Source organism: Neomonachus schauinslandi, chromosome 7 (assembly GCF_002201575.2).
Source record: "Neomonachus schauinslandi chromosome 7, ASM220157v2, whole genome shotgun sequence".
NCBI lineage: Eukaryota > Metazoa > Chordata > Mammalia > Carnivora > Phocidae > Neomonachus > Neomonachus schauinslandi.
The window spans coordinates 39,579,922-39,593,327 of record NC_058409.1 but is presented as its reverse complement, the minus strand read 5'-3'; the positions used below and the strand labels follow the sequence as shown (position 1 = coordinate 39,593,327).

Here is a 13,406-nt window from a genome sequence, read left to right as displayed (position 1 = left end):
CCTCCTCCTGAATTCAATTTCTTTGAAAGATATAGTGCTATTGAAAATTTCTGTTTCATCTTCTTTCAAGTTTAGTAAGATATTTTTCATTGAATTTGTTCATTTAATCTGGCAAATTGGTTGGCATAAAGTTTTCATAAATACAGTCTTATTGTCCCTTTAACGTCTATATTATCTATAGTGAGAACCCCATTTTCATTTCTGATTTTGGTGGTTGGTGTTTCCTTTCTCGTTGTAACTGGGAGTTTTCTGTTTTTTTCAAAGAAAGATTTTGGCTTTATTAATTTTCTCTTCTGTTTGTCTTTTTTCTATTTTGTTAATTTCTGTTCTGTATTATTTTATACATTCTACTTTCTTTGGTTTTACTCTTTTTTGAGCTTCATAAGTAGAACCTTACATCACTGATTTTAGATCTTTTTTTCTTTTTTGTTTCATGTTTTTATTTAAATTCCACTTAGTTAACATATAGTGGGATATTAGTTTCAGGAGTAGAATTTAGTGATTTATCACTTACATAAAACATCCAGTGCTCATCACAACAAGTGCTCTCCTTAATAACCATCACCCATTTAGCCCATCCCCCTGCCCATCTCCCTTCTAGTGACCCTCAGTTTGTTCTCTGTAGGTCAGGGTCTTGTGTTTTGTTTTTAAGATTTTATTTATTTATTTATTTATTTAAGAGCTAGAGAAAGAGAGAGAGTGAGGGGAGAGGAGCAGAGGGGGAGGGAGAGAGAGGGGGAAAATAATTTTAAGCAGACTGCGCTGAGCACAGAGCCCAGTGTGGGGCTCGATCTCATGACCCTGAGATCATGACCTGAGCTGAAACCAAGAATCCAACGCTTAACTGATTGAGCCATGTCCCGAGTCTGTTTTATGGTTTACCTCTCTCTCTTTTTTTCTCTCTATGTTCATCTGTTCTGTTTCCACATATGGGTGAAATCATATGACATTTATCTTTGTCTGACTGACTTGTTTCGCTTAGCATAATACACTCTAGCTCTATCCACATCATTGCAAATGGCGAGATTTCATTCTTTTTTATGGCTGAGTAACATTCCTGTGTGTGTGTGTGTGTGTACATACACCACAACTTCTTTATCCATTCATCTGTCAGTGGGCATTTGGGCTTTTTCCATAATTTGGCTATTGTTGATAATGCTGCTATAAACATTGGGATACATGTGTCCCTTAAAATCAGTATTTTTGTATTTTTTTTTTTTAAAGATTTTATTTATTTATTTGAGAGAGAGAGACTGAGAGAGAGAGCACACATGAGAGGGGGGAGGGTTGGGAGGGTCAGAGGGAGAAGCAGACTCCCTGCCGAGCAGGGAGCCCGATGCGGGACTCGATCCAGGGACTCCAGGATCATGACCTGATCCGAAGGCAGTCGCTTAACCAACTGAGCCACCCAGGCGCCCAGTATTTTTGTATCTTTTGGGTAAATATCTAGTAGTCCAATTGCTGGATTGTAGGGTAGTTCTCTTTTTAACTTTTTGATGAACCTCTATACTGCTTTCCAGAGTGGCTGCACCAGTTTGCATTCCTACCAATAGTGTGAGAGGGTTTCCCTTTCTCTGCATCCTCGCCAAGATCTGTTGTTTCCTGACTTGTTAATTTTACCCATTCTCACCAGTGTGAGGTGGTATCTCGTTGTGGTATTGATTTGTATTTCCCTTATGATGAGTGATGTTGAGCATCTTTTCATGTGTCTGTTAGTTGTCTGGATGTCTTCTTTGGAGAAATGTGTGTTCATGTCTTCTGCCCAGTTCTTTACTGGATTATGTGTTTTACTGGGTGTTGAGTTTGGTAAGTTCTTTATAGGTTTTGGATACTAACCCTTTTTTTTTTTTTTTAAGTTTTTTATAGTTTCATTGATTGTTTCCTTCGCTGTGCAGAAGCTTTTTATCTTGATGAAGTCCCAGTAATTCATTTTTGCTTTTGTTTCCCTTGCCTCTGGAGACATAGCTAATAAGAAGTTGCTGTGGCCGAGGTCAAAGTGGTTGCTGCCTTTGTTCTCCTCTAGGATTTTGATGGTTTCCTGTCTCACATTTAGCTCTTGAATCTGTTTTGAATTTATTTTTGTATATGGTGTAATAAAGTGGTCCAGTTTCATTCTGCATGTGGCTGTCCAGTTTTCCCAATACCATTTGTTGAAGAGACTGTTTTTTTCCCACTGGATATTCTTTCCTGCTTGTTGAAGATCAGTTGACCATATAATTGTGGGTCCATTTCTGGTTTTCTGTTCTGTTTTGTTGATCTATGTGTCTGTTTTGTGCCAGTACCATACTGTCTTGATCACTACAGCTTTGTAATACAGCTTAAAGTCTGGAATCATGATGCCTCCAGCTTTGCTCTTCTTTTTCAACATTCCTATGGCTCTTCGGGATCTTTTTTGATTCTATACAAATTTTAGGATTGTTTGTTCTAGGTCTGTGAAAAATATTGGTGGTATTTTGATAGGGATTGCATAAAATGTGTGGATTGCTTTGGGTAGTATAGACAATTTAACAACATTTGTTCTTCCAATCAATGGCATAGAATGTTTTTCCATTTCTTTGTGTCCTCTTCAATTTCTTTCACAAATGTTCTATAGTTTTCAGAGTACAGATCCTTTACCTCTTTGGTTAGGTTTATTCCTAGGTATCTTACGGTTTTTGGTGTAATTGTAAATGGGATTGATTCCTTGATTTCTCTTTCTGCTGCTTCATTACTGTTGTATGGAAATGCAATATTTCTATATATTGATTTTGGTTTTTGTTGTTGTTTTGGGTTGTTTTGGTTTGTCAGTTTTTCTTTAATGATGAATACAAAAGTTTTTCACATCTAAACTTTAAGCATGGCAAATAGTTTCTTCCTAGATTCATTGTCTCAAAATCCATTTAGTTATTCTACCCTTTGGAGAGGGTGGGGGAAATATGATTAAAATTTCCCCATCTATACAAGTCTTACTGTGTTCTTTTTTTAAATTTAAATTCAGTTAATTAACATATAATGCATTATTAGTTTCAGAGGTAGATGTCAGTGATAATACCCAGTGCTCATTATATCACGAACCCTCTTTAATGTTCACCACCCTGTTACCCCATCCTCCTATCCCCTCCCCTCCAGCAACCCTCAATTTGTTTCCTATGATTAAGACTCTCTTATGCTTTGTCTCCCTCTATGATTTCATCTTGTTTTATTTTTTTCTCTCTTCCCCTATGATCCTCTGTTTTGTTTCTTAAATTCCACATATGAGTGAGATCATATGATTATTGTCTTCCTCTGACTTGTTTTGCTTAGCATAGTACCCTCTAGTTCCATCCATGCCATTGCAAATGGTAAGATTTCATTTTTTGATGGCTGAGTTGTATTCCATTGTGTGTATGTATATGTATGTATGTGTGTATGTATATGTGTGTGTGTGTGTGTATACACATACATATTACATCTTCTTTATCCATTCATCTGTCGATGGACATCTGGGCTCTTTCCATAGTTTGGCTATTGTGGACATTGCTGCTATAAATATTGGGGTGCATGTGCCCCTTAGGATCACTACATTTGTATCTTTGGGGTAAATACCCAGTAGTGCAATTGCTGGGTCATAGGTAGCTCTATTTTCAACTTTTTGAGGAACCTCCATACTGTTTTCCAGAGTGGCTGCACCAGCTTGCATTCCCACCAACGATGTAGGAGGGTTCCCCTTTCTCCACATCCTTGCCAACATCTGTCGTTTCCTGAATTGTTAATTTTAACCATGCTGACCAGTGTGAGGTCATATCTCATTGTGGTTTTGATTTGTATTTCCCTGATGCCTAGGGATGTTGAGCATTTTTCCATAGATCTGTTGGCCATTTGTATGTCTCTGGAGAAATACCTGTTCATGTCTTCTGCCCATTTCTTGATTGGATTATTTGTTCTTTGGGTGTTGAGTTTGATAAGTTCTTCATAGATTTTGGATACTAGCCCTTTATCTGATAAGACATTTGCAAATATCTTCTCCCGTTCTGTCAGTTGTCTTTTGGTTTTGTCAACTGTTTCCTTTGCAAACGCTTTTTATCTTGATAAGTCCCAATAGTTCATTTTTACCTTTGTTTCCCTTGCCTTTGGAGATGTGTCTAGGAAGAAGTTGCTGTGGCTGAGGCCTGTGTTCTCCTCTAGGATTTTGATGGATTCCTGTCTCACATTTAAGTCTTTCATCTATTTTGAGCCTATTTTTGTTTATGGTGTAAGGAAATGGTCCAGTTTCATTCTTCTGCATGTGGCTGTCCAATTTTCCCAACACCATTTGTTGAAGAGACTGTCTTTTTTTCATTGGATATTCTTTCCTAATTTGTTCAAGATCAGTTGACCATAAAGTTGAGGGTCCATTTCTGGGTTTTCTTTTCTGTTGCATTGACCTGTGTGTCTGTTTTTGTGCCAGTACCATACTGTCTTGATGGTTACGGCTTTGTAATAGAGCTTGAAGCCCGGGATTGTGATGCCACCAGCTTTGCTTTTCTTTTTCAACATTCCTCTGGCTGTTCGGGTTCTTTTTTGGTTCCATAGAAATTTTAGGATTATTTATTCCAGCTCTGTAAAAAAAGTTGATGGTTTTTTGATAGGGATTGTATTGAATGTGTAGATTGCTTTGGGTAGCATAGACATTTTCACAATATTTGTTCTTCCAGTCCATGAACATAGACTGTTTTTCCATTTCTTTGTGTCTTCCTCGATTTCTTTCATGTGTATTCTATAGTTTTCTGAGTACAGATCCTTTGCCTCTTTGGTTAGGTTTATTCCTAGGTATCTTATGGTTTTGGGTACAATTATAAATGGGATCAATTCCTTAATTTCTCTTTCTTCTGTCTCATTTTTATTGTATAGAAATGCACCTGATTTCTATGCATTGATTTTATATCCTGCCACTTCGCTGAATTCCTGTGTGAGTTCTAGCAATTTTGGGGTGGAGTCTTTTGGGTTTTCCACATAGAGTATCATGTCATCTGCAAAGAGTGAGAGTTTGACTTCTTTGCTGATTCTGATGCCTTTTATTTTTTTGTGTTGTCTGATTGGCTAGTCTGAGGCTAGGACTTCTAGTACTGTATTGAACAACCATGATGATAGTGGACATCCCTGCCATGTTCCCGACCTTAGGGGGAAAGCTCTCAGTTTTTCCCCATTGAGAATGATATTCACTGTGGGTTTTTTATAGATGGCTTTTATGATTTGAGGTGTGTACCCTCTGTCCCTACACTGTGAAGAGTTCTAATCAAGAAAGGATACAGTACTTTGTCCAGTGCTTTTTCTGCCTCTCCTGAGAGGATCATATGGTTCTTGTCCTTTTTCTTATTAATGTAGTGTATCACATTGATTGATTTGCAGATGTTGAACCACGCTTACAGCCCAGGAATAAGTCCTACTTGGTCCTGGTGAATAATCTTTTTAATGTACTGTTGGGTCCTATTAGTGGTATCTTGGTGAGAATTTTGGCATCCATGTTCATCAGGGATATTGGTCTATAATTCTCCTTTTTGGTGGGGTCTTTGTCTGGTTTTGGGATCAAGGTAATGCTGGCCTTATAGAACGAGTTTGGGAGTTTTCCTTCCATTTCTATTTTTTGAAACAGCTTCAGAAGAATAGGTATTAATTCTTAATGTTTGGTAGAGTTCCCCAGGGAAGCCAAATGGCCCTGGACACTTGTTTGTTGGGAGATTTTTGATTACTGCTTCAATTTCCTTGCTGGTTATGGGTCTGTTCAGGTTTTCTATTTCTTTCTGTTTCAGTTTTGGTAGTTTATAAGTTTCCAGGAATACATCCATTTCTTCCAGATTGCCCAGTTTGTTGGCATGTAGTTTACTCATATTATGTTCTTATAATTGTTTGTATTTCTTCGGTGTTGGTTGTGACCTCTCCTCTTTCATTCATGATTTTATTTATTGGAGTCCTTTCTCTTTTCTTTCTGGTAAGTCTGGGTAGGACTTTATCGATCTTATTAATTCTTTCAAAGAAACAGCTTCTAGTTTTGTTGATCTGTTCTACTGTTCTTTTGGTTTCTGTTTCATTGATTTTTGCTCTAATCTTTATTATTTCCCTTCTGCTGGGTTTAGGCTTTATTTTCTGTTCTTTCTCCAGCTCCTTTAGGTATAAGGTTAGTTTATGTATTTGAGACCTTTCTTGTTTCTTAAGGCTTGTATTGTTATATTCTTCTGTCTTAGGACCTCCTTTGGTACATCTCAAAGGTTTTGAACAATTGTGTTTTCATTTTCATTTGTTTCCATGAATTTTTTAAATTCTTTTTTAATTTCCTGGTTGACCCATTCATTCTTTAGTAGGATGTTCTTTAGCCTCCATGTATTTGAGGTTTTTTTTCCAAATTTCCCCTTGTGATTGAGTTCCAGTTTCAAAGCTTTGTGGTCTGAAAATATGCAGGGAATGATTCCAATCTTTGGTACTGCTTGAGACCTGATTTGTGACCCAGTATGTGATCTATTCTGGAGAATGTTCCATGTGCACTTGAGAAGAATGTGTATTCTGTTACTTTAGGATGGAATGCTCTGAATGTATCTGTGAAGTCCATCTGGTCCGTTGTGTCATTCAAAGCCCTTGTTTCCTTGTTGATCTTCTGCTTAGATGATCTGTCCATTGCAGTGAGTAGGGTGTTAAAGTCCCTTACTAGTATTGCATTATTATCAATGTGTTTCTTTAATTTTGTTATTAATTGGTGTATATAATTGGCTGCTTCCATGGTAGGGGCATAAATATTTAGAATTGTTAGATCTTCTTGTTGGATAGACCCTTTAATTATGATACAGTATCCTTCCTCATCTCTTATTACAGTCTTTGGTTTAAAATCTAATTTCTGATATAAGGATTGCTACCCCAGCTTTCTTTTGATGTCCATTAGCATAGTAAATGGTTTTCCACCCCCCTCACTTTCAATCTGGAGGTGTCTTTGGGCCCAAAATGAGTCTCTTGCAGACAGCATATCGATGGGTCTTGCTTTTTTTTCTAATCTGATACCTGTGTCTTTTGATTGGGGCTTTTAACCCATTTACATTCAGAGTAACTACTGAAAGATATGAATTTAGTGCCACTGTATTTCCTGGAAAGTCACTGTTTCTGTAAATTGTCTCTATTCCTTTCTGGTCTGTGTTACTTTTGGGCTGTCTTTTCTTTTAAAGGATCCCCTTTAATATTTCTTGCAGGGTTGATTTAGTGATCACAAATTCTTTTAGTTTCTCTTTGTCCTGGAAGCTTTTTATCTCTCCTTCTATTTTGAATGACATCCTTGCTCGATAAGGTATTCTTGGCTGTGTATTTTTCTTATTTAGCACCCTGAATATATCATGCCAGTCCTTTCTGGCCTGCCAGGTCTCTGTGGATAGGTCTGCTGCCAGTCTAATGTTTGTACCATTGTAGGTTATGGACCTCTTGTTCCAAGCTGCTTTAAGGATTTTCTCTTTGTCTCTGAGACTCATAAGTTTTACTATTATATGTTGGTTGTTGACCTATTTTTATTGATTTTGAGGAGGGTTCTCTGTGCCTCCTGGACTTGGATGCCTGTTTCCTTCCCCAGGTTAGGGAAGTTCTCTGCTATAATTTGCTCCAGTATACCTTCTGCCCTTCTCTCTCTCTCCCCTTCCTCTTCTTCTGGGATCCCAATTATTCTAATATTGTTTTGCTTTATGCTATCACTTATGTTATGAGTTCTCCCCTCATGATCCAGTAGTTGTTTATATTTCTTTTTTTTAATCTATTTAAATGTTATATTTGCCTCCCACTAATAAACCTTTATTTCACTCAAACTGAGCAATAAATCTTCCACACTGAAGTATCTTCCTTGCCCAATTAATCCAAAGGAAAAAAACTGAAATGATTAGTAAAGAAAAATGTAGGGACTAACACACCCTTTTAATATATTTTTAAATATTTTTAAGGTTTAAAAAGTGTTTAAAGTTTGTAATTCCTAGTAGGAAAACATTATCTGAATGAATACCCTAATGGCAAACCACTATAGAATGTTTCAGCTGCATGTGGGGCAGAGGGGTAGGGATTCTCTTCACAGCACCTCAGCTTTCTTCATGAGAGGGTCAGAGGTACACTGGTTTATATTATTGCGACATCCATTAGGTGATCGTTGCTTTTTCTTCAGCAAGGGCTTTATTTGTCAGAAGGGCATTATGCTTGACCTCCAAATTTGGCTGACAATTTACTGATGAGATTCATAACCTTTGAATTGCTCTGATATTTTGACATATTCGCTGGGTTCTGGGCCACATCCTGGAAGGTCACCATAATGTCTGGATCCTGCATGGCTGCGAGAACCCCTGGATCACTAAGAATTTCATTGAGCCCAGGCATTCCTGCCATTCCAGGCATCCCCCCTGCCATTCCAGGCATTCCTCCAGGAAAATTACCAGGCATTCCCCCAGGAAAGCCACCTGGGAAAGAGCCATACTGAGCTCCTGATTGTCGTCTGGCTTCTTCCTCCCTCTGGGCTCTCTTATGTTCTTCCTGAGCCTTCTTAACCCTTTCTGTTCTTTCTTTGATCTCTTGCTCTTCACGTTTTCACTCATAACTTTCTCCGATGTTCAGCAATTTTCTGGGCCCCCTTCTTTCCGCATTGCACTAGCATCTTCATCGTAATCCAGTTTACAAGCAAGGGCAAGATCATGTGCTGCTTCTTCCCAATGGCCCAGAAGTCTGTGTGCTTTCCCTCGCCACTTATAAGGCTGAGCTGAATCAGGATTTATTTCAATAGCTCTGTCACAGTCTCAAATGGCAGCTTTTGGCTTCTGTAATTTGATGAAGACACTGGCTCTCTTGGCATACAGAATGGCCAAGCAAGGATTCAGTTTGATGGCATCTGTGAACAAGTCAATGGCTTTCTGTAGTTCACCATCATTTAGGGCATCAGTGGCAGCCACTTTTTTATCATTTGCCTGATCCATCATTTCCTCAGTTATCTCTACATTTTCATCTCCCATTTCTTGAGGGGCATCAGTATCTGGTTCAATCACACCTTCATTGTCAATTTCTAGATCACTTTCCTCACTTGATGGTTCGTCTGTCTTCATGTTTTCCTCCACCTTCTTACTGTTTTTTCTACCTTCATATTGTCTTCTGATAGAGTTTTATGAGTGGCAGGTGGTATTTTACCCCCCATGCTCTCCACCCACTCCCACAGGAAGCGCATTTCCTCGGTGTGCAGACGCTTGGATCCTGCTTACACATTTTCACGAAGGCCTGAAGTTCGCTCACTTTGCGGGGGTCCATGGTCCAGAGGCGGTGGCAGGCGGCAGGCGAGGCTGAGGTTGCGGCCCGATTCCAGGCCTGGGTACTAGCTCAGTGTGATCGTGTGGAAGGGGGCCATTTATATTTCTTTTTCTCAGCTTTATTCTCCATCATTTGGTCTTCTATATCACTAATTCTTTCTTCTGCCTCATTTATCCCAGCAGTTAGAGCCTCCATTTTTTATTGCATCTCATTAATAGCCTTTGTGATTTCGACTTGATTAGATTTTAGTTCTTTTATTTCTCCAGAAAGGGCTTCTCCAGTGTCTTCTTTGCTTTTTTCAAGCCCAGCTACTATCTTTATAATTGTTATTTTGAACTTTAGTTCTGACATCTTACTTCTATCCATACTGATTAGGTCCCTGACAGTACTGCCTCTTGTTCTCTTTTTTGAGGTGAGTTTTTCCGTCTTGTCATTATTGCAGAAAGTGGTCGCTTTTCTATTTGTAGAGTTGCAGCAATTCTTTTCTTAGTTCTCTGGTTGAGTTCACAGGTGTTCAGAATGATTTGGTAGCTATCTAGCTGAATTCCTGGGACCAGACAAAACTAAGGTCTACTACTCCTCTGCCATCTTGGATTTTCCTTCTGTATGTTGATTTTGTGTCTGCAACTTTACTGAATTTGTGTATCAATGCTGGCAATTTTTTGGTGGAGTCTTCCAGGTTTTCTTCATAGTATATCATGTTGTCTGCAAATAGTGAAGGTTTGACTTCTTCCTTGCCAATTTGGATGCCTTGTATTTCTTCTTCCTGTCTGATTGTGAGGCTAGGACTTCCAGTACTGTGTTAAATAACAGTGGTGAGAGTGGACATCCCTGTCTTGTTCCTGACTGTAGAGAAAAAGCTCTCAGTTTTTCCCTATTGAGAATGATATTAGCTCTGGGTATTTTATATATGGCTTTTATGATGTTGAGATATGTTCCCTATATCCCTACTTTTTTGAGGGTTTTTATCAAGAATGGATGCTATACTTTGTCAAATGCTTTTTTTGCATCTATTGGAAGGATCATGTGGTTCTTACCCTTTCTTTTATTCATGTGGTGTATCATGTTGATTGATTTGCGAATATTGAATCACCCTTGCAGTCGAGGAATAAATCCCACTTGACTGTGGTGAATGATTCTTTTCATGAAGGGATTCGATTTGCTAGTATTTTGTTGAGAATTTTCATATTCATTTTCATCAGGGATATTAGTCTGTAATTCTCTTTTTTAGTGGAGTCTTTGTCTGGTTTTGGAATCAGGGTAATGCTGGCCTTGTAGAAAGAGTTTGGAAGTTTTCCTTCTATTTCTGTCTTTTGGAACATTTTGGAAGAATAGGTATTAACTCTTCTTTAAATGTCTGGTAGAATTCCCCTGGGAAGCCATCTGCTCCTGGAGTTTTGTTTGTTGGGAGACTTTTGTTTACTGATTCAATTTCTTTGCTGGCTATTGGTCTGTTCAAGTTTTCTGTTTCTTCCATTTTTAGTTTTGGTAGTTAATATGTTTCTAGGAATTTATGCATTTCTTCCAGATTGCCTAATTTGTTGGCATATAATTTTTCATAATATTCTCTTATAATTGTATTCCTGTGCTGTTGGTTGTTATCTCTCCCTTTTCATTCATGATTTTAACTATTTGGGACCTTTCTCTTTTCTTTTTGGTAAGACTGGCTAGGGGGTTATCAATTGTATTGATCTTTCAGAGAACCAGCTCCTGATTTCATTGGTCTGTTCTACTGGTTTTTGTTTGTTTCTATATCTTTTATGTATGCTCTAATCTTTATTATTTCCCTTCTTCTCCTGGCTTTAGGCTTCATTTGTTCTTTTTCTTTTTTTTTTTTTTAAAGATTTTATTTATTTATTCATGACAGACAGAAAGAGAGGCAGAGGGAGAAGCAGGCTCCCAAGGAGCAGGGAGCCCGATGTGGGACTCGATCCCAGGACCCTGAGATCATGACCTGAGCTGAAGGCAGACGCTTAACCATCTGAGCCACCCAGGCGCCCCATTTGTTTTTTTTCTAGCTCCTATAGATGTAAGGTTAGGTTGTGTATTTGAGAGTTTTATTGCTTCTTGAGGAAGGACTGTATTGCTATATACTTTCCTTTTATGACTGCTTTTGCTGCCTCCCAAAGGTTTTGGACTCTCCTGTTTTCACTACTGTTTGTTTCCATCTATTTTTAAAGTTTCTTCTTTAATTTCCTCGTTGACCCATTCATTCTTAGAGAACATAGGATGTTCTCTAACCTCTGTGTATTTGTGGTCTTTCCACATTTTTTCTTGTCATTGACTTCAAGTTTCATAACATTGTGGTCAGAAAATGTGCACAGTATAATCTCAGTTTTTTTTGTACTTGTTGAGGTCTGATTTGTGACCCAGTATGTAATATTCTGGAGAATGCCCCATGTGCACTCGAGAAGAATGTGTATTTTCCTGCTTTAGGATGAGATGTTTCGAATATGTCTGTTAAGTCCGTCTGGTCCACTGTGTCATTCAATGCCATTGTTTCCTTGTTGATTTTCTGCTTAGATGATATAGCCATTGCTGTAAATGGGGTGTTAAAGTCCCCTTCTCTTTTTTTTAAATTTTATTTTATTATGTTATGTTAGTCATCATACATTATATCATTAGTTTTTGATGTAGTGTTCCATGATTCCTTGTTTGCGTATAACACCCAGTGCTCGATGCAATACGTGCCCTCCTTAATACCCATCACCGGGCTAACCCATCCCCCCAGCCCCCTCTCCTCTAAAACCCTCAGTTTTTTTCTCAGAGTCCATAGTCTCATGGTTCATCTCCCCTTCCGATCTCCCCCCTTCATTTTTCCCTTCCTACTATCTTCTTTTTTTTTTTAACATATAATCAATTATTTGTATCAGAGGTACAGGTCTGTGATTCAACAGTCTTACACAATTCACAGCGCCCACCATAACACGTACCCTCCCCAATGTCCATCACCCAGCCACCCCATCCCTCCCAGCCCCCACCACTCCAGCAACCCTCAGTTTGTTTCCTGAGATTAAGAATTCCTCATATCAGTGAGATCATGTGATACTTGTCTTTCTCTGATTGTAAAGTCCCCTACTATTATTGTATTATTATCAATGAGTTCCTTTGTTTGTTATTAACTTTTTTATGTATTTGGGTCCTCCCAAGTTGGGCACATAAATATTTACAATAGTTAGATCTTCTTGTTGGATAGGACAGATCCCTTTATTATGATACAGTGCCCTTCTTCATCTCTTGTTACAGTCTTTGGTTTAATGTCTAGTTTGTCTGACATAAGTATGGCTACTCCGGCTTTCTTTTGGTGTCCGTTAGCTTGATAAATGCTTTTCCATTTATCCCTTCGCTTTCAATCTGCAGGTGTCTTTAGGTCTAAAATTAGTCTCCTGTAGGCATCATATAGACTGATCCTGTTTTTTATTCATTTAAATGTAGAATGATTATTGATAGGTATGAATTTGGTGTATTGTATTACTTGTTAAGTAGTTGTTTCTGAAGATTTTCTCTGTTCCTTTCTAGTCTTTTTCACTTTAGTCTTTCTTGCCCACTCAGAGTCCCCTTTAATACTGCTTTTTAAAATTTTTATTTATTTTTGAGAGAGAGAGAGAGAGCGGGTGGGGGGGAAGGGTAGAGGCAGAGGGAGAAGCAGGTTCCCCGCTGAGCAGGGAGCCTGGTACGGGACTTGATCCCAGGACCCTGGGATCATGACTGAGCCGAAGGCAGATGCTTAACCTACTGAGCCCCACCCAGGTGCCCCCCTTTAATATTTCTTGTAGGGCTGGTTTAGTTTTGTTTGTCTGGGAAACTCTTTTTCTCTCCTTCTATTCTGAATGACAAGCCTTGCTGGGTAGAGTATTCTTGGCTGCATATTTTTCTCATTCAGTATATTGAATATACCCTGCCACTCTCTTCTGGCTTGCCAAGTTTCTGTGGAGAGATCTGCTGCTAACCTTTTGTCTTTCTTTGTAAGTTAGGGATTTCTTTTCCCTTGCTGCTTTTAGGATTTTTTCCTTATCTCTGTATTTTGCAAATTTTACTACTGTATGTCTTGGTGTTGGCCTGCTTTTGTTGATTTTGATGGTAGTTCTCTGTGCTTCCTGGATATGGATATGTGTTTCCTTCCCCAGATTAGGGAAGTTTTCAGCTATAATTTTCTCAGGTAAACC

At 38.5% G+C, this 13,406-nt stretch overlaps 1 pseudogene; it reads right to left on the bottom strand.

Moving 5' to 3' along the window:
• Positions 1–8,142: 8,142 nt before the first annotated feature.
• On the bottom strand, positions 8,143–9,240 carry LOC110591105 (annotated as a pseudogene).
• Between the last annotated feature and the right edge of the window lie 4,166 nt (positions 9,241–13,406).